This window comes from Uloborus diversus, chromosome 1 (assembly GCF_026930045.1).
Source record: "Uloborus diversus isolate 005 chromosome 1, Udiv.v.3.1, whole genome shotgun sequence".
Lineage (NCBI taxonomy): Eukaryota > Metazoa > Arthropoda > Arachnida > Araneae > Uloboridae > Uloborus > Uloborus diversus.
Window position 1 is genome coordinate 183,572,791 of NC_072731.1, and position 23,991 is coordinate 183,596,781.

At 32.5% G+C, this 23,991-nt stretch overlaps 1 long non-coding RNA gene across 1 annotated transcript in view; it reads left to right on the forward strand.

The window, feature by feature from the left end:
- Positions 1–22,382, forward strand: part of LOC129223591 (uncharacterized) — a 31,914-nt gene extending 9,532 nt beyond the window's left edge. Inside the window, exon 2 of the long non-coding RNA XR_008580639.1 lies at positions 22,266–22,382. This is a non-coding gene — a long non-coding RNA (uncharacterized LOC129223591). The remainder of the gene's footprint in view (positions 1–22,265) is intronic.
- The last annotated feature ends 1,609 nt before the right edge of the window (positions 22,383–23,991 follow it).

A 23,991-nucleotide genomic window follows, 5' to 3' on the forward strand; every position in this document is an offset into this window, starting at 1 on the left:
CAAGACAACGCACACTTATTTTTTCTTTTTCGGCAACATCCAAAACATTAATTTTTTCTTTCAATGTCAGTCTCTTTCTTTTAGTTGCCATTTTAAAACTCAAATAATATTGTCACACAAAAAAATCAACTAAATCAACATGCCTTTAGGAAAGTTTGCAATTGCAAAGCTACGATTGCTACATGAAAGGCAGGTTCGCTTGCCTCTCAATTCATCTCAGGGTATGAATATCCCATTACCAATGGCGGCGATTTGGCACAGCAACCCCCCCTTCCCCCCCCCCCACTTTTTATGGATAATTTATTTTATCTTGTGTATCACTATTGCATGATTGACAGTTGGCAATATGACCTTGAATATGGGCAAATCTTTTTCATGTCTTAAAATTAAAATACAAAATACAAAAGTGACGACCAGCAACAGGCTCTGGGCCCAGCTAGACTGGTCCTAGTCAATTTACAATCCCCAGTGAAGATCAATGGCCCTCTTAAAACTGTCTACTCCTTTGCTCATTACCAACATTTCCCAACATTAACAGCCATACCCCATTTATCGGCCCACTCCGTAATATGATCTAGATCCTCTTGCAGCTGGTTTGCTTGTTCTTCATTTTCTACAGTCCCCATAACTTTGACGTCATCAGCAAAACAATTCATGTTCCCAGAAATAGCTTAAACAACCCAACGAAACCATGGCACCAAAGTCGACTACTACCGGCGCCGGTCTGCTCATTTGCATCTCCCGAGAGCCCCAGTTAGAAAAAGCACCCAGTTTCCTCATTTTCATCTCAACTTTTGAATAGTTATTGTGTATAAAATTCATTAAAATCTCAAGAAAAAACGTACGTTAATTGTTAGACTGACATTAGTTTTCACTTATCTGCTTCAATACTCTCAAAACTAGGCGTAATAAAATTATGACTTTTTTTTTTTTCATTTTTTGCTGCCCCCAAAAAATACCATATCTTTTAGTTGTTTGTTTTATTTTTTTCTGCCCCCAACTTTTAAGCCCCAATCGCTGCCTCTGCCCATTATCACCCTTTTAATTCCAAGAAACAGTGATAAGGGGGGGGGGAAATATCAGTTGTGGAGGATGAAAAGCATTGTAAGGCAAGCTGTTACTAAGATATTCTGTGAAAAGAAAAAAACAGAAAGTGCTACGATCGCAAGGGAATTTTTTTGTGAAATAACTGTCCGTTATTCGGAGTGTCCATTACTCAGAGTGAATTACATGGAATGGCCTATATTGAGGGACTGGGACTTGCAAAAATGTCCGTTAATTAGAGGTGTCCGTTATTCGGGAGTGTCCGTTAAGGGAAGTTTCGCTGTATATATATATATATATATATATATAGGGTCTATTTCGAAAGTAATACAGTTATTTTTTTTTTGAAGTAATTTATTGACAAATAGATTTGCACAAAAACACTTCTTTAAAATTCTTCAAAGTAATGTCCTTGGGCTTCCGCACATTTCTTCTATCTTCTCTGCCATGACTGGTAAGTGCCCTGAAAGGCATTTTTGGGGGACCTCCCCTAAGGTCTTCTTCACGGCTGATTGGATCTCTTCTAGGGATGAAAAATGGGTTAATTTCAGGCCTGCCTTAATCCGAGGGAACAAAAAAAAAGTGCCGGGGCAACTTCAGGAGTAAAGGGGGCTAGGTCAGCGTTTTCACCTGGTGTTTAGCCAGGAACTCGCTGATTGGCAGAGCGTTATGGCAAGATGCTTCGTCATGAACTTGCTTCACACTTTTCTCATCGCTAAATCTTGAGTAATGCGAAGCACAGTAGTAGACAACATGTTCAGTTCAATTGCGACCATCTTGATAGTCAATCAAGGGTAAAAGTCCAACAATTGAGGAACACGAGCCAAATTGTTGTCAGTTTCGCTGGTTGAGGGCCGTCCAGAGCATTGTTCATCTTGAACCTCTTCCCGGCCCTCTTTAGAGGTCTTTAACCACCTCAAAACTTGTGAATAGGACAGAGAAGAGTCCCCGTAAGCTTCACGAATCATTTTGTTAGTCTCCTCAAGAGATTTTGTTGGTTAAGCAACAAAATTTAATCGCGTACTATTTTCCCATGACACGGTCGATGCGCAGAGGTTAACATAACCTCACCTAAACCAAGTAGTTCTATTATACTCCTACCAACAAAAGCAGCCTGGAAAAAACCATTGCATTACTTTCGGAATACACATTGTATAATCAACCATATACAAAACAATAAATTTTTGCCCAAAAATTGTGTTTTGATCACATATTTAAAGAATTATTGTGTGAAACAACTTAGCAATCTAATATGACATTCACATTAAATGTATTGAATATGCCTAATTAATGTTGATAACCAAATTTAGATATAAAAAGCCAGTAAAGCCATTCTACAAAAAGTAAAAAGCTAAACTGGTTACAAAAAAAGAAAGCAAACATCTCCAACTATGACGTTCAAAAGGAAGATTCTTCGGTTCTTTCATAATTTCATCAAGTCTTTCAATAAAAAAATATTATAAACTGCAGGGCCGATCCTAGGGTGTCGGCCGCCCGTGTGCAAAGATCTGATGTGCCGCCTCTCAAGAGTAATTTGCATATTTTGACTAAGCTTTGACGTCCATATACATATTTCTTCAAATTTCTTTATCAAGTTCTAATTTAAAAAAGAAAAAAAAAAACAAAAATGATGAACTTATAAAAAGGAAGAAAAGTTTTGTAGTAAGAAACTCCTTAAATACAATTTATATCTTTGAAGAAAGTAATAGATACCAAAAATTTCCTGTCGTAAAAATGCATTTAATAGTCTGTCTTCAGTGACATCAGAGAAAGGACGGAGGAGGGTAATCAGGAGAGGGTGATTGCGCCCAGAAAATTATCGAAATTGGTGTACGAAAAATAGTTTTAGTAATCTTTGATTGTGTTTGGTTGCAAGGAGAAAAGAATCAGGTATATTCAAAGTGCATGAAGAAATTTTTGAAATTGACCTCAAATATTGCAATTTTAGGAACTTTTTCGAGACTTCAGGGGAAAAGTAATGTTGGAGTTCTCTCCTAAAATCATGGGCGGATTTATGGGAGGGCAGAGGGGGGCAATGCCCCCCCAGTTTTGGGAGAACTTTATATAGTAACAACATATCTTCCAAAAATGAAAAAAAAATCATTTTTTTTTCTTTTTTGAATAGTTCAGAAGAGCATGGGTGTGTTTATAGTGGGAGGGGGGGGGAATAGGGGCCCCCCAGTTTTGAGAGGACTTTATATAGTAACAACACATCTTCCAAAATCTTAAAACAAAAAAAATCATTACTTTTTTTCTTTTTTGAATTTTTTAATGAAAATATAGAGAATAGCGAATGTACTTTTCTGATGGGAGAAAAGAAAAAAAAAAGAAAAAAAAACGAACATTAAATACAAATAGCGCAGCTGTCCTGGGGTGCTGAAAATGTGTCTAAATTCAGTATTTTGGACTGATAACCATTTGGGCAAGTGTATGAAAATGTAGGCTAAACAAGCTGTCCTTTAAGCTGCAACACTTATAATAATTGACGATTATTTTAACAAATTAGAACCTAAAACGAAGGGAGGAAAACTCCCCCCCCCCATTCGCGCTAACAGAACGATCTACTCGTTATGATTTGTGTCCACAATTAAAATATATTTGTGCATAATATTTATGTTCTTAGTAGATTAATTGACTTTTTGAGAGATTCTAAAACAAGAGTTTTTTTTTTTTTTTTTTTTGTTTTCCTTTTTTTTTTTTTTTTTGAGAGAGAAAGAGAGAAATTTAATTCTATCCCAAACCGAATAAATTTCAGTTATCTGAGAATTCTGATTAATTGAATCTTTTTACTTAGAGGGAGAGTACAATTTTACTTACTTTATAAATATTGTTTAAAAAGTAAGGTAAGTCATAATCATCTAAATCTAAGTGAGTCAGTCCTTGTCATTATTGAAATCTAAATAATTGTGTCATCAAAAATTTTGGAAAAATTTGCTAAAATTTTATAAAAATCTATAAAAACCTAACAAAGATTGGTAAAATCGTAAAAATCCTTTGATCGTAAAAACCGACGAATTTTTGTAAAAATTACAAAAAAAAAATCAAGCAAAAATCTGCAGGTAAGAGTGAATTACACACAGGGCTGAATTTGCCTATAAGATAAACAAGCTATTGCTTAGAGCCCATGCTTTGAAGTGGGTCCCTTATTCCCCCCCCCCCCCCAAAAAAAAAATTGCATGATTCGTTCCTTAAAAAATGGAAGTTGGTTGAAAAAACAAATTTCATTTTCAAGTGTTTGAATATTTGGAAACGTATGGCTACAAACCTTGAATTTTAAAATTTCTAACAAATGGTAGAGGGAGAGGAATGTCAAAATTTGTCAAAGTCAGGTCCTTGCCACATCCTGCATTAAAAATAAAAATCATGGTTCTCACATTTGTAACATATTTTTCGAAATAAATTTTTGTGACTCACATGTTTCATATCTTGCTATATATTCAATCTTGAATTCAGTATTTTGGAAATTCTTTTGTATTGATTGCTTTTATCTTACTTCTATTGCATATATTGTTAATCTGTTTAGCCTGAAAAAAAAATGATACACTACCTCTATTCCTTTTCTTTTTCTGCACTACTTATAATTAAAAAAAGGTTGTTGTAATGAGAAATCTATAGTTTATTTTTCTTTCAAACTTAAAATGGCTGTTTCTTAGAAAGTTTGAACAATACTGTACAACTGTATAATCTAGTTATCAATTTCTATGTCTGTCCCATTAATCTTAATAAGGCTTCAAAATGCAGAATTTTATGTCCATTTTACCAAATTTCCTCCGAGGGAGAAACCCCCGGGACCCCTAAAATCGAGATATTCAATTTCCTACTTAAAAGGAAGCCCTGTGTCACTCTCCTAATACCAGCCCCCTCTCTTAAGGTCAATACAAAAAGGGCAGCATTAAACACACATTAATGAAAACAACACACAAAAAGTAAAGCATGGACATGCATCACAGACAACAGACAAAAACATGGGGGTGGGGGTTATAAAAATGTCGCTCAAAAAAAAAAAAAAAAAATCCTGCCCCCCCCAGGAACTCGGTCCTAAATCCGCCTATGCCTAAAATTCTTTCGAAATTGAAATTAATCCGAAGCTATTTTTTGTGACCGTAGCTTAGGAAAGATCGGCGCTCTTCCCAAAAGTTTTCGGAAACTGAAGTTTTAAACAAGTAGTTTTGGGTCATCTTTGTTGACGATGCTAGGGGGAGGGAGATTCAATCATCTCCTATCGAAAGTTTTCGAAATTGAAGTTTAAAACGCAATTTTAGGCTGTCTTTGGTGACGATAGGGGATCTGGCGGCTTTCCTCCGGTAATTTCTCAGCACAATTGTTTCAAAAACTCATTTTTGGTTATATTTGAAAACGATAGGGAAAACGTAAAAATATTCCGAACCGAAATATTTTTCGGAACTAAAATCCATTTTAGGCTATTTTCGGGAAGGAAAGGTTTTGGGGCTCCCAAGACCTTTCTTATATCTAAAGATTATTGGATATTTCTAAAAGTGCAATTTTATGCTATCTTTGGTGACGTTAACAAAACGGGGAAACTTTGGCGGATCTTTCAAATATTTTTTGATAATAATATCTGAAAAATGCAACTATCGACTTTTGTCCATCTCACTTCGACGATTGATGGGTACATGCCCTATCGCCGTAAAAAGTTACATAAGCCAGGCAGTTCTCCTCCAGAGTTTTTTTAGAAAATGGTATTTTACGCATTGTTTTATAACAGTGGGACAAAGAGCGGGCGGGTGTTCAGTGTGCCCTCATGAACTATTTTTTTAAATTGAAGTCAATTTCAAATTGAGGGGGTGGGATTAGGGGCCTCTCTAAAGACGCTAAATGATACAGGGTGGCGACAGATCAGGGAGATCAGGGAAAAGTCAGGCAATTTCGAAAAAATAACAAAAAATCAGGGAAAATTGATTTTATGAAGAAAAAAATTTTTTTTTGCTTTACAAAATTAAGTACTCTAATTCCCTACGCATTTTCCGCCAATTATCTGTGCCAAAAAAAAAAAGTAAATAAAATAAAATTAATGAGGTGCGATTATACACTGCCGCATATTTGTGCATCTTTTTTCATCAACGTCAAAGTATTGAATCTTACTTATTAACCACAAGATGAACTTCCTAAAATTGCTTCTGTGTATGTTAGGTTATTTATTTTACCTAGCTTGAAATTTCCTTGCACGCTTTCAATGCTACGTAAAAAAAAACAACCATACAGGCAAACAGGAAGCCTTCAATCACACTCCGTCGGGCGCAATATGTTGTAGAATCACGATCGGGCGCATTGAGCCTGGGAAGCACAATGTGATCTACTGATCTTTTCTACACATGTTTACATTTTCTTACGAAAAAATTGTCAACTACAAACACCAAAGAAGAGAAATAAAACAGTTTTTCATGGTTTTCGAATGTAACATAAGTTTGAGAAAATGAATATACCTTTTTTCATGAGCTATTGAGGAGGCGTGGCTAACTAAAGAATTCGATTTGTGCCTAATAGATCAGTTGCGCCCGACGGAGTGTTAATGCCTTAGCTCCTTTGCCTTAATTCCATTGTCTCAAAGTGATTAGTGTACTGTAATCACGATTTCAAGAAGAAATCGTTGGTTTTTGAATTAATACTGATAAAAGCTTAAAAGTTATTACTTCTTTGCGTTTTTAATTTAATTGCTAAAATTTAACTTTCAAACAAAAAAACTTTGTTTTTTGTCACTATACTATTTGTTGTTGCTGCAGATTATAAAGGTTTTCTTGTCTTCAGACTTAAGTGATTCTTTTATTTATAACCAAGTTGTATTCTTCTTTTATATATTTTAAAATTAACTAATTTCTTTTTTTTTTTCTGTTTTTTTTCTTGCTTTTCAAAGTTGTTTGTTACAAAAGTAATCTAAGCTTTTTTTTCGTTACATACTGAAATCATTTGAAATAGAGTTAACTTGTGTACTTAAGTAAATATCTTTATTTTTTTATTGTTAAGATGCTGTATTCATTCATTAAAACCTGTGTTCTTGATTAGAGAAAAACTCCCTATGAATGGATGTCAAATGGTTTCATCTGTTTTGCATAAATATGTCAATTAGTTACATAAGAATAACTATATTACTTCTATTCTTTCACTATTACTTGTTATTCTTGCAACAATTATTATACCGTTTGAAAATTTAGTTCAAAATCATTTCAATTACTTTAGTTTTTAAGAGTGATTTTAATAGTTTCTTAAAATTCTTATGCTAAGTGGTTTCTGGAAGTAAAGTATTTTTTTTTATTTTTTTATTTTCTATAATCTTTCCGTGTAGAAAAATTTAATGTACTGTTTTGTAGGGGTTTTTTTTTCCAAAAAAATACTTGATATGTTTTTTTTTTTACCATTTTATTTTAAAAAGTAACATCTTTTTAAAATATATCTTTAGTTCAACAACTTTACACAACTTAAAACGTTTAAAATACTGCATTTTATAAATATACAATGGATTTCAAATAGAGCAAAGAAAGGAAACCATTATCATTGGTAACATAAATCAGGGAAATTTGATGAACGAATTCAGGGAAAAGTCAGGGAACTTTTTTTCACAGTTCCTGTCGCCACCCTGTGATACTATCTTTGGTAGTAATGTTTGGGAATGGAATGGATTTCGGGGCCCTTGGGCCCTGCATCGCAAAAATTTCGAAAAAGAAATACAAAAAATATCATTAAGCAAATTTTGATGACATTAAGAAGGGCTGTCCTCTGAAAACACATTTTGGATTTTAAACCCAACATTTTCAGGCTACTATTTGATTTGCGAATTATTTTAATTTGAGATGGTGTGTTAGTAGGATAAACTCAAAATAAAATAATGTGCTAATCAAACAGTAAATTAAAAAGTTATGCCAAAAAAAAGTCTTGTTACAGACTCTACATAATTGTCTAAAACCTTTAACGAATGTACTCTTAAATATGTTTATATGTTACAAAAAAATATGTTTACCATGTATTGTTATGGGTTTTGGAAAGTGTCCAAAAAATTACGCATTTAAAGCTGTATTACTTCTAACATGCGTATGTATAATGCGCACACCTATTTTTTCATATTTTTAATACCCTTGCGGTTGGCCAGTCCCAGAATTACATATTAAATGGATGAGATATCTCGTCAAGAACTGCAAGGTGGTTATAAAACATCTATTTTTATCTAATAAAGGAAGGAGCACAAGGAAAGTGGGACGCAGATTTTATCAATTTGGCTATGTTGCAACAGTCAAAAAAATTGTGTTACACTTAATAACACTCATATTTTCCTTTCTCCCAAGCAAGAAAAAGAATTGTGTGTGAAAAATGATTTTCTGTTTTCCCCCTAATAAAAATGTCATATTCAGACCATTATGCTGCCCCGAAAAGGGATCCGGTATAGCTGGCCCTAGAACCATCCTTGGTGGCAGGAACAGGGTGCCCATGGGGATGATGTCATGGTGCTGTGGAACAACATTAGCAGTGGTCATGTTTCCATTGGCGTGCACAGGGGGGTAACCAGAAGTACCACGGTACCCCTATTAACTAAAAAAAAAGGATATTAATATATATATATATGCATATATTATGTATCTAATTTGAATTTTGACACTTTGAATTCGAATTTGTTTTTCTCAATCACGAGTTGCAACAGGACCCTACTCATTAGAAGCTGTTGTTTCTAGAAACAGCTCATGTCCTCCCAAGCCTGCCCCTCCTCCTGGCCGGTTACGTGTGTGTAAGGACTTGTTTGTGTGTAGACGTGTGTGTATGTAGGCAGTGGTGAATCATGGGATTGTGAGGCCCCAGGCACAGCCTGATCCGGAGGCCTTCTATTGACACAACAAAAACGATATAGTTTATTAATATTAACAATGCAGAAAATCAATTTTTTTTTTCATTGAATAAAAAACCAAGCTTTGAAGGAGGTGGGGGGGCGCAGTTACATTCTTATTTAAAAGAGGAAAAAACAACATTTCTGACCCCCAAAAAAAAACATATTTTTTCGTAACTTAGTTAGCGAATTAAATACAAATTGTGCTCGACGCTTGCTATCAACCATATCGTTGCCAACACATGTGAGTAAATGGAAGTAATGCCACAATTCCCGAAAACTACCAGAACTGTTTTTAAGGGGGGGGGGGTTATGAGCGGAGTTCAAAGGATGCTTGTTTAAATCGAGAACTTATTGATGTGCGACCATTTTTTTTCTGAACAGGTCACAACGCTGTTTGCTTGATGTTCTTCATACAGTTTATTTTCTTTGGAATTATTTTTTAAACATACTTTTATGCATGTGTCAGTCATACATTCACTGAATATTTTTATTTGACGGGTGCATATTGCTTTTTAATTCAAAAAATTTCCCCCGTAAAATTGCACGTATTCGGATATGCAGTCGAGTCAGGACTTACGCAAGCGAGGCGTTCCAAAACCCCTCGTGGATAAATCAAAATTTCGCATTGTAGAAAAGGGTATGTATTGTCTGTTTTTGACGAGAAGTTACTTAACCCAGCCTCTTCGAACGCAGAGTTCCATTTTACGCAGGGGTGATTGATAAGCAATCCTTGCTTATCATTGTTCTTACATTTTAAAAACTGCTGCGTTTACAACAAAATGCTATGATCCAAATAAACCTTCTGTCGAAAACAGCGAAATAGAATCATCAGATACCAAGTGACGAAGGAGGAGTCAAGTGCCTTCTCGTGGAAAACGAACAATATACGATTTTTTTATTAACATACTCGATTATTTTAGACATTTTTAAACACCCCTCAAACTGTTTCAGACCATTTCTTAACAATATATTACCGTTTCTTACATAAACGGCTGAATTTTTATCGTACTTTTAAAAAAACAGCAGTATTCAACAAATACTGTTACGATGCGCAAAATCAATTATTAATGGGAGAAAGAGACATGAAAAAAGCCAGTACGATACATACAGTATGCACTAATAATAAAGCACTACACTCTAATAGTACTATGCAGTATATACTACTAGTATTGTTGTGCTACCTTCGATTCAAGGGGCGGATTTACATTCTTTTCAAGGGGGGTGGTGATTGAAAACCCTGAGGGTTAGAAACCACTGTTCTAAGTAATAGCAAAATGTATCATCATACCAGTATATGTAGTGTAGTCCATAGGAGAGAAAGATTGGAAGATACATATAAAATATAAAAATTATTAAAGTTCAAAAAAGGGGGGAGGGGCGAGCTTCGGTTCAAATTAAAAAGTGGGTAATGCTGTCCATCCTCGACTATACTGTCTAAACTTAATTTAAAGCAAATTTGTGGAATGTACTTGATTGAAATTAATAGCGAAAGCTAGTAATTCCTTCAATTCTATATTATTGGTTTTAGAAAATGACGGTTATGGAGGGGGTGGTCCCCCCCTCCCCTAGTAAATCCCCCACTGCCTTCAATCCATTTTTTAGTGTTTCAAGCGTTCAAGAATTTGTTATCTTGTCACAAACTTTCACTTTTTGCTTGTATTCAAAACGTTGATCAAAATAAAACATGCGCCTTGTTTTGCCACAATGACTTGAGCAGAAAACGGACAACCAAGTTAGCAAAGTTACTTATTGGATTTAGTTCAAGCACTTCTCTGCTTCGCAAAGGTGATGAAATTTTAACTAAATACTGTTTTTTTTTTCTTTTCTTTTGTTTTGGCAAGATTAGTGAACTCCCCCCCCTTTTTGATGATGAGTAGTCATTTGATTGTCATCATTTTTACTTGGAGGAGAATGGAATATTATATTAACTATGACTACAAGCATTCTTCTGAAGGGCTGGAGAGGTGAAAACTTTAAAAGCAGGAAAATATGTAACAAGAAAGGAGATCTAAGGGGGTATTCACCCAAAAATATTTTAAAAATCAATAAAACGATCTATCCTTCCTGGATTTTGTTTCAGAGTTTATTTCAGGTTCGTCATTTGGGAAATCAGGGGGAAAGGGAGGGGTGGCAATTGGGACCCCCTGGATTTTAGAAATTTAAAAAAATAGTTTTTTTGTTCATGTTTTGTTGCTGGTTCCCTATAAAATGTGGTGAACATAAACCCTTCCCCCTCCCCTGGAAAATTTTGAAATAACGGACCTAAGCTTTTTCTCTAATTTTTCGATGTAAAAATTACACTCCTATATGGCCAATATCCCAAAAAAAAAAAAAAAATCACATTGTTAAAAAAAAGTTTTAAAAATCTTGGAAGCATCTCATGTTGCATTGCAGATCTTCAGTAAATAAACTTTCCATATTATTTTTCATATTTATTCACTTTACACTCAGAAAGATAATTAAGATAGCAAATGAAATTTAGTATGTATTTTATTTTGTATTTAATATGTTCTGGAGAAATACAGTCTCCATTCTGTGGCCTACATAAAATGGTCACAAAATCGGGTGTATGTATAAACCTTCAATTTAAACCCGAACTCCTACTTCTTTTTTTTTTTTTTTTTTAGAAAAAGAAAACGGGGGTGGGAATAGGGATTACGATTTTCATCTATTATGTCTTATCTGTATCTGGTTGCCTTATAAAGGTTATTTCATTGACTGAAAAATTTCCTACGAAAAGAGATCTATATCAATATGACAGTCTAATGTTATCACTTTTGATTCTCTATACATTTTACGATGCAACATGAAGAATTGTGTTGAGTGCTCATTTATTGCTTTACTAGCTGTACCCGAACGGCTCTGCTCGAACTATAAAATTTATTAAAAAGCTCTTAGGGCCAATGTAAATTTCCATTCCCACTCCGAAATAAGAGGAAAGATTCTGTTTCGTTAATTATAATGTGCACACATAGTTTTGTCTAAGTTCCAAGCATATTCCATAAAGTAATTTTTAAAAAATCCTGACACAATGACTGCTGTTTCAAAGATAATAGCATCTTTCAAAGATAACAGCATCTCTATTAAAAATTATGATAATAACTTGTAACTCTTCAATCTGAAAGAAACTGCCAATAAAAAAAGCAAAGAAATAAAAATATCACTAAACTTAGATCTATTTAGATTTATCGTCTAAAAATATATTAATAAACACAGTAAAATCTTTACTAATAATAAAGCTGAAAGTCTCTCTGTCCGGAGGATGTCGGGATGTCTCGATCTCTGTGACGCGCATAGCGCCAAGACCGTTCAGCCGATTTTCATAAAATGTGACACAAAGTTAGTTTGTAGCATGGGCTGTGCACCTCGAAGCGATTTTCCGAAAATTCGATGTGGTTCGTTTTCTATTCTAATTTTAAGAACAAAAATATCATAAGATGGACGAGTAAATTACGAAATTATCATAACGTGGAACCGTAACATGGGCACAAGCCAATTGGCGAGAAAATTCACCATACATTATTTGTAAATATACAGGCGAACCAAAAGACCTTTTAAATTTTCTATTACAGGCAAAGCCGTGCGAGTACCACTAGTAATTAATAAAAATAAACCCTTATTTGTGCGTGCAAATAATTCGAACGAATGAATTTCGAACGCAGCAAAGAATCACGTTACTTGCTATTTACCAATCCCAAAGAATTTAGATTTTGACTCACGTAAGATATTGAGCAACGTGACCACAATGAGCAATTATGTTTCACTCATTAGGCCTTTTTCAGCTCTGTGGTAGAAACTTCGCTTCCTTTTGCTGGAGGTCGTGGGTTTGATTCCCACCGGTGCATTGAGGGAAAAAAAGAATGATATCATTTTTTTTCTGTTTTGTTTTTCATATTTTAAATGTTAACTATGAAGTGCAGGTAATATATTGTACTTTTTTTCGGAAGGGGGGGGGGAGTTTGAAACTTAAATGATCTTACCCTTTCTTCACTTATCGAAATTTCTTGTGTAACTTCTATCCTTTTCCATAAAACAATTCTGGATGTGCCCCTGGGTTCGGATAACGTTTCCCCGGTGAGTTTTTGAATTGGAGGTCCTAAAAATGCTAAATCATCTTCGTAAATATTAGACAAATGTTTGGATAGGTAGCCTCTCCCCCGGAATTTTTCCAGAATTGAAGTTCTGAAAACAAATTTTAAACAAGTTTTAGTTATTTGGGGAGGGGGGGGGGGGGAGGAATGATTGGGGATACTATGAAGGAAATTTTTGGAAATTTAAGTTTCGAAAATAGAATAGTAGATTATCTTTGATGGCAAGGCAAAACGATCGGAGACCCTCACCCGGAATTTTTTTTAAAGTTAAGTTTGGAAATGAATGTTTACACGGTCTTTAATTATGCGAAAGGATCAGAAGACACTCCTGTGAAATATTTTCAAAATTGAAAACTTAAAAATCCATTTCTTTGCTATTTTTAGGGAATGGGATAGGGTTCTAGGCATTTCTCGGAATATTTGAAAATTAAGTCCTGAAAACGCAATTTCAAGACATCTTTCAGGATGAGGGTTTGGGGTTAAAAGAATCTCTCACAAAAAATATTTGATATTGAAGTTCCAAACGAACTTTTAGACAATTTTAGATGATGTTATAGGGAGGTTTTTTCGAGACTCTTTCGCGACAATTTGTGGAAATGCAAGTCCGTAAACCAAAATGTAATAATGCTGAGGGATCCCGCCTCATCATACCCTGTTATGATGAGGCGGGTGGTTGCTGCAACCCCATACAGCCGCCCTTCTCTTAAATTCGCCACTACGCTCAAGTATTGATGCTTCTCTAAAATGATGCAATTTTTCTCTACATATTTTAGTTTTTAAATTGTGCAATGATATGTTTTTGAATGTGTTCCCTTATAACAAATTCTTCGCGACTCCCTTGGAGGTCGCAACCCACAGGTTGTGAACCACTGATATAGAGCATTAGTAATTAACCAAGCTAGTCAATTAATGGTTAAAATATTTTTTTCTGAATAAAAGTTGTACTATACACATATATATCTTCAGCATGAAAATGTAGTTACTTTGGTATAAAGAAAAAAGCTTTAAAACTAACATTTAACATATGTTCATTACTAAAGTTTTTGTCAATTACTGGCATTGAGAGAATTTTAGATCAATGCATGTAATTGACCAACCTTTAAAAACAGCATAAATGGATAGTTATTAAATGCATTTTTTTTCTTCACTTAAAATAAGCATGGATGATCAGCATATCTCAGTAAATGAACCTGTAAAATTAAATTTAACCTAGAAAAGAAAAATGCAATTCAACATTTTATCTGATAACAATTTGCACCAAGTAAGAAAAGTGACTTCCTTGAAAATTTCTAGATGTCTCTGTAAGTATATCGTACGTAACCTTCATAATGTCCAATCGAAACCTTTGTTACAAGTTAGCCTAGATATTGGCTGATGGTTAGTCGGATCACACTATAATACTTCTTGTGCAATTTAAATAAACACTTATGAATCCAATGTTTACTTAATCTGTTATTCTCTTGAAATGCAGATTTACTTAATCCATTTGCACAAATTTGACATTTTTACGCTTGTATTTGCAATTAATTCCCAGAAACTTTGTCTTAAAATTTAGATACAGTCAAATATAAAAACCATTAAATGTTTTATAATATACGAAGTACCTACTTTCTACAAAAAGTTTTGTGTCTAAAAGGTAATGATTTGAGCGTATTACGCGTACACACACAATATGTAAAAATCTTTTTTTTTTTAAATTCAAAATTTTTTAGAAAGTTCATATCACATTATCATACATAATACATTTGCTCTTTGTTATAAAGGGCAAATATATGCACAAAAATGTCACACCTGCGCAAATGGATTGAGCAAGGTTTTTTATTAAATAAGAACTATTTTCAGATGATCTTTGTCCTTCGTTAACATTGGGAAATATTAATTACTTCTTGAAAAATAGTTAAAATCGTTGTTGAAATAAAATATCGCGAAATTTAATATATCTGTGTTGTGTCAATTTAGAAAGATATTCATTCTGAATTAGGAAAGATTCACTTCTCGGCGAACACTTGTTGGCCAACCCTCCCCTCCTTATTCACCCACCCATTTCTAACAACATGAAAAATACACACGGGGACGTCCTCCACTACACTCACTGCCGCCTCGAGTACAAGCTACAAGCACTAACATCCGATACCACTGGCCATCACTTCAGGCACACGCACGGAAAGCCTCAATTTTTCGCAAAAATCTAGTTTCATCTGCAAAACTAACGGATAGCGATGTTTGTCCGGCGGGATCCCCACGTGATCATGAACAATTGGTTTTAGAGAAAAAAATTCTAGACTGCTTTATAATGAATACGAAGGAATGAAACTTGTTACAGAAAGTTTATGGTCCATATGGAATCATTTATTAGCATAAAAATCAGAAAAAAAGCCGAGCTATTATTAAAATAGACCTTAATTTCACGTATCCTAACTTATTTAAGTTTTTGACGCCATCTATTAGCACTTTAAGCAACTATAAGATTAGCGGACAGAATCGAGTAAGTTTCAGAACACGTGAGCATTAAAAAAAAATTAATGATATTTACAAAATATTTCAATTGCAATGCGTCTACATCGTTTCTGTGGTTCAGGGGAAAAAATCTTGAATCACTGTGTTAAGCTGATTTTTCATGAATGTGTGTTAGTGAAATATTTCATATTTGACAAAAAGTACTTCTTAATATCATTTTGTGATAAATGTAGGTAACTCAGCACCAATTTACTTAATGCACATTATTCTTTACACATTTATCTGATATAGTAAAAAGTTTCATTGCAATCCAGCGATTAGATTTTTTTTTTTTTTGTTGCTGTTTCCAAAGAGTCAAGTTTAGCATGGTTTTCTACTGGAACAGCCTTAATTTTTTAAAAAGTTTTTTCAAAAAGCATACTTTTCTTAGTAGTCCCAGGAAAAAATAGGCTTTTATAATGTTATTTTGTTAAATAATAATAATAATTTTGGAATTACTGAGGTAGAAATACAGGTTGTCCAAACGTTCCTGGAAGTAGTCTTCATGAAAAAGCAATCCTTGCAATTGATTTTGTTTTTGTAAAGAACATTACATTTCTTGATAGTTTTCTGGAAAAAGAAGCTCTTGTGAGTGATTAAAAAAAGTGTTGTACAGACTCATGATTGAAGCAAAACTTTTATCTTTTCTTCTTCTTTACATTCTGTGTCCTTTCACCTGTATGTTTTCTTGCACGTCAAGCTCTTGTTCTTTCTGTGCCTGATTCAGGCATATGCACAATATGATTGTATATTTTAATGAAAAAAAAAGATTATAAACATTAAAAAAGCTAAAAATTATTCAAAATCCGCCTTTTAACTGTTGCCAAAAACAATAGTAACAATAAAGTTAATTTTGATAATAAAAGTTACAAACTAAATTCAAGGCAAAACCTTAGCAATGTGAATGATACTCTTAAACTAGAGACGTACCGAGTACTCGGTAACTACTCGGTACTCGGCCTACTCGGCCAATTTGCCGAGTACTCGGTACTCGGCCAAATTTTGATCCGATACTCGGCCAATACCGAGTAGTTGCAAAAAATTGAATATTGTCCAAGACAGATATTAAAATTTATAAAAAAGTGCAAACATATATAATATTCTGCAATCATTTATAAAGGTCAAATTTAAATTTTGAGAATAATGAAGTTTGTAATGCTTCAATGGAATAAATCTCTATTTTAATGTCCCCAAAGTAAATAAAACTTATTTATTAAAAATTGTGCAAAAAAAAGTAAGTATAGAAAACATGGAATTTTTATATTAAAAATGGATTTTTGCTACAAACAAAAATTAGTTATAAGAATTATAAAAATACCTTTGCTTAAAAAATAAAAGGAAATAAAACAACGTTAAAAGCACATTACAGACATGTGTTATAGCATTACAAGGAATTCCTTTTTCAATGCACAAAGTGTGAGCTCGTGGCTTTAAAGGCATCCGACAAAAGTCGGATTCTTTTGTCAAATGTCTTTACATTCTTTAGCTCACATTTTATGCACTGAAAAAGACGTTCCTTATATCGCAGAAACACGTGTCTGCAGTGTTCCTGCACATTTGTTTTATTTGCTTTTAAAAATTATTTATGTTTGGCAGACTATAACTATAATTGGTATAATTTGTTTTAATTCCAACTTGATTCATACCTTTTATTTATGTATTTTTAATTTTAAATATAATTTTTTTGTAAAATTTTTGACATAAACAAAATTTTTTAAATAATGCCTAGTTAAATTTCAGCAGGAATTTAGTTTTAAAAACTATTATACATACAAGGAGGTCTATACAACTATTCCAATAAGTTCAAAATTCATCACGTGTGTCGGTGGTCCTTCTTAAAACGTAATTAGTACTTGGTAACTCAACCGAGTAGTGAAAAGCCGAGTACTCGGTAACTCGGTACTCGGCCGAGTAATGAAAGGCCGAGTACTCGGTACTCGGCTACTCGGCCAAAGTGCTACTCGGTACGTCTCTATCTTAAACTATGACTTGACTTGAATCAAAGAAATTCTTGAAAACCTGCATTATTTAAAACCTTCAAAGTGACCAAAATCCACAAATACGTTTACTTTTTTCCTGAAATTAAATTGTTAATTTTATTAGCAAAATTAAATTTATAAATACTATCACTTTTCATTATTTTTGGCAGCAATTAAAAATAAACTACGTCACTTTTGTCACACAAAAAGATTGGAGATCAAAAAATCAAAGCTCTTGCATGAAAAGTTTCACTTAAAAACATGGGGGGGGGGAATAATACATTTTGCATAAAACCAATAAAAAAATTTTATTTCATCCATGGCGAAAATTTGTTGATCAAAGTGTTAATTTTAAGCCAAAGTATCAGTGCTTATTTATTAATTAATATTTGGACTCGTAACAATTAAAAAAGTAAATGAGTCAATTTCTAAGATGGACTTCTGGTAACCGTGATGAGCATAACTTCAGAGTTACATTATTCACGGTTACTTTTGTCACATGTCATATTTTGAAGAAATATTCGTTTCTGTCACATAATAAGAAATTTGAGTGTTTTTCTGCTTGAAAAATAAAATTAAGGAATGAAAATAATGCATTATTTTGTTTTTACAATAATATCTACCTAAACTTTGGAGAAAATGAGAGCTAAATTTCATGTTGCAAATTCAAGGTTGCAAAAATGTTACGTTTGTCACACTATCAGGGTGGTGACAGATCAGGGAAAAGTCAGAGAACTTAATCACTCAGGGAAATACCAGGAAATTTTGAAAAAATAACAAAAATTCAGAGAAAATTAATCAAATGAAAAAAAAAATTCCTTGAAAAATAAAGTACTTTAATTCCCTACGATTTTTACGCCAATTAATTGTTTCAAAAAAGTTAAATTAATCAGGTGCGATTATACAGTGCTGCATATTTGTGCATCCGGTTTTCCTCAAGGTCAAAGTATTCAATCTTAGGATAAGCTTCCTAAGATTGCTTCTGTGTCTGTAAAGTTGTTTATTTTACCTTGCTTGAATTTTCCTTCCATGCATTCCATGCTACTTAAAATAAACAACCCTACAGGCAAAGAGGAAGCCGTCATTAATGACCTTGCTCCCTTGCCTTTACTTATTGTCTTGAAGTAATTAGTATACTGTTATCACGATTTCACGAAAAATCTTTGTTTTTTACATTAATGCTGAAAAAATCTTAAAAGTTACCACTTAAGGCGCTTTTAATTTAATTGCTAAAATTGAATTTTGACTAAAAATGAATTTTTTTTTTTTTTTTGCCATGGTATTATTTGCTGTCACTTCAGATTACTTAAAGGGTTTTTTTTTTCAGAGTTTAAAACTTTTATTTTAAAACCATATACATTTTGAAATTAATAATTGTTTTTGCATTTAAATGTTGTTTGTTATCAAAGTAATCTTAAGATTTTTTCTCGACAACTAATGAAATCATTTGAAATCGAGTTGTGTACATAAGTAAATATTTTTTATTATTTCTTAATAATGCTGTATTTGTTCATTTTAACCTCAGTTCTTGATATTAGAGAATAACTCAATATGACTGGTTGTTGAATGATTTCAATTTGTTTTACATAAATGTCTATTCTGCTATGTTGCATATTTTTCATGTTTTTGCATTTTTGTCATCTATTGTACGTTATCTTTATAGTACATACTTGCTTATTTGGTTTCTGCTGAAAAAGAGGCGCGAAAAAAACGTCTAATTCCAACTTTAGTACTGAATCTACCACACATTTCTTTAAATATCTTGAAAACTAATTTCTGCAGATACTGCCGTTTACTTGCACACAGGACCGGATTTAGGGGGAAAGCAGGCGGGGCTACTGCCCCTGGGCCTCCACAACAAAGGTGCCCCCAGAATAAAATTTTTGCAAAATATTCCAACTTTCATGGGTCAGCAAATTTTAAGTTTTTTCTCCCAGACATTTTTTTTTTTTTTTTTTTGTATTTCTACAAAGAATGCTTGCACAAAAATAATATTATTATCGATATATCAGAAAGCCCTGAATGCAAGTATCCATTTACTACCAATTTTTTATTTGAGTGAGCATTTCAGTGGCAATATTTTTTTTAAATTCATTTAATTTGTAATTTGTACCTATGAGTTAAAGAGATGATGTATTGTAAATATCATATGAAAATAACCTTAAAAGTACGTAACTTTTAAAATGAAATGTATGTTTAGATATAAATAAGAAACAGTAATTTTATGTCTATAAATTATAATAATAATAATATAAAAAAATAAATAGTAACTTCAGGATGTATTTACTATTAAAGTGCTGATCAAAAATATCGGATATATACATATATATCAAAATATTCAGATATATATTAAAGTATCGGATATTTTCGAAAATATGATGATCTTTTCGAACCCTGGGGGCCTCCGCACTTCCAAATCCGGTCCTGCCTGCACATGGCAGTATTATTTACGTAAGTAAAACTACATTACTTATACTTTACCTATCTCCTGTTATTCTTACAGCAACAATTATACTGCTTGAAAATTCAGTTCAAGATTATTTCCATTTAAATTTTTTAGTTTTATCATGAATAGATATGTCTTTAAGAGTAGTTTTAATAATTTCTTAGAATTCTTATGTTAACTCTAGAAGTAAAGTATTTGTTTTAGATTTCCTGCAATATTTCTCTGTCAATTTAATATTACTATTTTTACCAAAAAAAGAGCATCTTTTCAAAATATATTTTTAATTAACAGCTTATACCGTTTTAAGCACTGCATTTTATTTAATACTACCTGCGTTGCCCAGCTTTGCCCTGTCTACTTTGAAAATAAAAATTGTGTCAAGTGACGTATATTCAACAATCAGGCTTAAATAAAAGAAAAAAAAAACCATCATGCAAAATTTCCCCTCCAAACAATGATAACAGATATTAAAATACTTTTAAGAAATTTAAGTGAGAAAGATGAATTTAAAAAGCGTAACCATGGAAACACAAAGTAAAATAAGTTTAAGAATTGAAAATGAGAAAGATGGAAATAAACAATGGATTCAAAAAGCGTTACCGTGGAAACCAAAATAAAATGGTTAAATCTTGTATAGAGAACAGATTTTTGAACTTCATTTAATTCATGTGTAACTTTTTTTTCTAATGGAGATAGAGGGTTAAATTTTCGACCACAGGTCGAGTTAGATCTAGAGTACAAAAAGCAGCTCTTTCCAGTGGTGTTAAAAAGAAAACTGTGGGACAATCCTTTCACTTTTTATTGATAAATTTAATGAAGAAAGTAGTGCCTAAATTTCAGCTAAGCCTAAACAAATTCGAGCTAAAATCGCAAATAACTTCCGTCGTAATTAATTTAGATCATTGAAACAAATTGCGTTGAACGGGGAAAATTCTACTCTTTCCAACGATATATAATATATGTGCAAGTAATTTTTCACCCCCATCATCGGGAATTTATGAGAAAATTGGGCCTAAATTGGAATAAAAAAGTACTATTCATCGAATTTTTATCGAACTGGTCTGCAAACCTTTTCAGGACTTAAAGGAACAAACTGAAAATTTCACCGAAATCGGCCGGGTAGTTCTCGAGTTTTGCAAGTTCAAACCCATACACGCTTTTTGGGGACTTCATTTTATACTATGTAGAGATGCAATGCTTTCAGGTAGGGCAATGAAAGGAAACCATTATCATTGGTAACATAAATCAGGGAAATTTGGTGAACTTAATCAGGGAAAAGTCGGGGAACTTTTTTTTCCAGTTTCTGTCGCCACCCTGACTCAGTAGCGGATTTTAGGGGGCAACGGGGGCACGTGCCACCCCCAAAAAATCAGCAATTGTTTTGAAATTCATACAGAAATAGTTTCTGAATTCTTCAGTGAAACTTATATATGTTATGAAGTTATGATTAAATTAATTTTAAAAAAACTCAAGAGAGGTATGGGTTTATTTAATAACCTTACCCTCATGTTATAATCATTATGACAATGTTCCTAGGTAAAGCCACTCATTGTCTAGCATCTTGGTGAAATTATATTGGGTTTAGTATTTAAATGGCTTGAAATGTTAAAGATGTACCCGTCTACATTCAAAGTATATTAGCGCATAATATTCATGTACTTAGAAGTAAGATTCCTTAACCTCAAGGAATCCTTAAAAAAAAAAAAAAAAAAAAAAAAAACATGCACATTTAAAAATAAAGTCGTCAAAATTTTGTTATGAAACATTGAAGGCGGGAGGGCGGGGGTATTCAATTTCCCGTGCCCCCTTCAAAAGATTTTTCTGTATCCGCCCCTGCCCTGACTATAGTAATTTAGTTTCAAAAACGAATTTATGTGATTTATATTGTGTTTTACTGCATGAATATTACACAGAGGTCTCATTCTTTCACAAAATTCCGCAAAACCACAAATAAATGATTATTAGACCTTTAAAACTCATGTTATGCTACGAAACAGAGTCTGAATGTTGTGTTCATCACAATGAATAACCCTGGATGCTCATGGGTTATTTATTAAATGGTTTTTTGTGCTTGTTATTGGTCTAGGGTGAAAACTAAGGGGGGAGGTTAAAAATTAACTCCCAAAAACCTTGGCATAAAGCAGTGTTAATAATACTATGATGTTAATTTACAAGGATTACTTCCACCTCAAGAATACAATTCTAGCTGCTTCACTGTTAAGTGTTGAGTATTTACCATTATTGAGACCAAATCATGTTTTTTTCTTTGCTATGTTATATTTACATAAAAACTACATTTCTGCTCAAAGAACAAGCATTTATCTTATATGTAAGTTTTTAATTAAATATTGTTACTAATGTAGTTTATTTCCTTCTAGGGAATGAAGATTATGGTAAATAATATTACTGCTTGAAAGAAATATAGGAAAAAAAAGTGATCTTTTTGAATGTTGATTTTTCTTTGTATTTTCAAAATAAATTTTTTTCATTGATCATTTTGTTTCAATGTCTTACTAAAAATGTATTCTTAGATTATTACCCAATTTAAATATCAATTTAGAATTTTCTATATTTTGAATTTTATTATTCTCATTATTACAAGCATTCATACACTTAATATTTTAGCTTAGAAATGATTTGTATTTATTTTATTAATATAAAGCATGTTATTGAAATTTTTGTAGATAAACCAAAAACGATGCTGACAAGTTAAGTGCAAATAAATTCAGAAGTATGTTTAGTTCTATTGTTGCATTTAAACTTGTACAACTCATTTCATTTTATTTGCATTATTTAATTTATTCTTAAAATGAAGTTTTACATATTTCATAATTTTATTCTTCATAATTAAAAATTCAGTGAACATTCAGCTGATTTAATTCTTACGATGAAAAAGAAGTTGAATTTTTGCAGCATTAATCTGAGGATTAAGGAAGGGGTCATTTTCATACTAATTTTTTTTGCTTACAGCTCCCTAGTATTTTCATTAAAAGCTTAATCCTTCCTTGACTTTTCCTATATAATCGTGCTATGTAGTAATTTAGTTTTCAAGTAAATTGCATTTTTTTAAAACCCAAACTAAAGGGTCACACCTATAAGCATGAACAGGTATCATTTTGCTCCTTTTGAGATAAAAAGATCTGCTAATTTACTGATGCTGAAGCAGAGCAGAAACTCAAAAATGCCTCTGGGAACACATCAACAAGAATTTGAAGCATTCATAATGTTTTTGCACATAAAAAAGAGCATTAGCTGCTAGTTTCTGAAATGCAATTGAAACAGCGCGGGTTATTTTAAACTCTTTTCAAATACTTAAGTGTGAAAAATTAAACTCTCTATATGCATAAAATAAACTCTATTTATTATAAATATGTTTATTTTTCACTAATTTTTAAAAATATATAACATTATATAGGAAACTATACATATTTCTTCTCAGAGGGTCAAAATGACCCCTCCCCCATATTTCTAGGTATACATAGACTGCTGTAATTCGTTAATAAGCTAATGTCAATATAGTACTCGTAAGAAAAAAAAAGTAAACCAGTATAACTAGTGGTAATTTGTTAAATCTTGGAAATTATAGACGCTGATGTTTTTTAATTTTTTTTTTTTTTTTTTTTTTTTTTGTGCTTCAATTGAATAATGTAATCCTTGAATATAGAGCATGTTATTGAAATTTTTGTAGATAAACCAAAAACGATGCTGACAAGTTAAGTACAAATAAATCCAGAAGTATGTTTAGTTCTATTGTTGCATTTAAACTTGTACAACTCGTTTCATTTTATTTGCATTATTTAGGAAATAAAAATAAACTAAGTGCTAACACTAGTTTTAAATGTCAGCAGATTAATCAGCAAAGCTGATTATTGCTCATGAGAATTTTTATATTTTGCAGGTAAAACTTGTGAGTGTTATGTTTTACAAGTATATTTTCTGGTAAAACAAAATTTTTTACTCAATTAGGTTTACATTAGAAAATAGGCACTGCCTTCACCAAATTTCATAATAAAAGTTTGTTTTATGTGTTTATAGGGTTTTTTTTTTTTTTTTTTTGATGAGTAGAGGTTTTTTGTGTCAACCTTATACATGCAATTGTATACT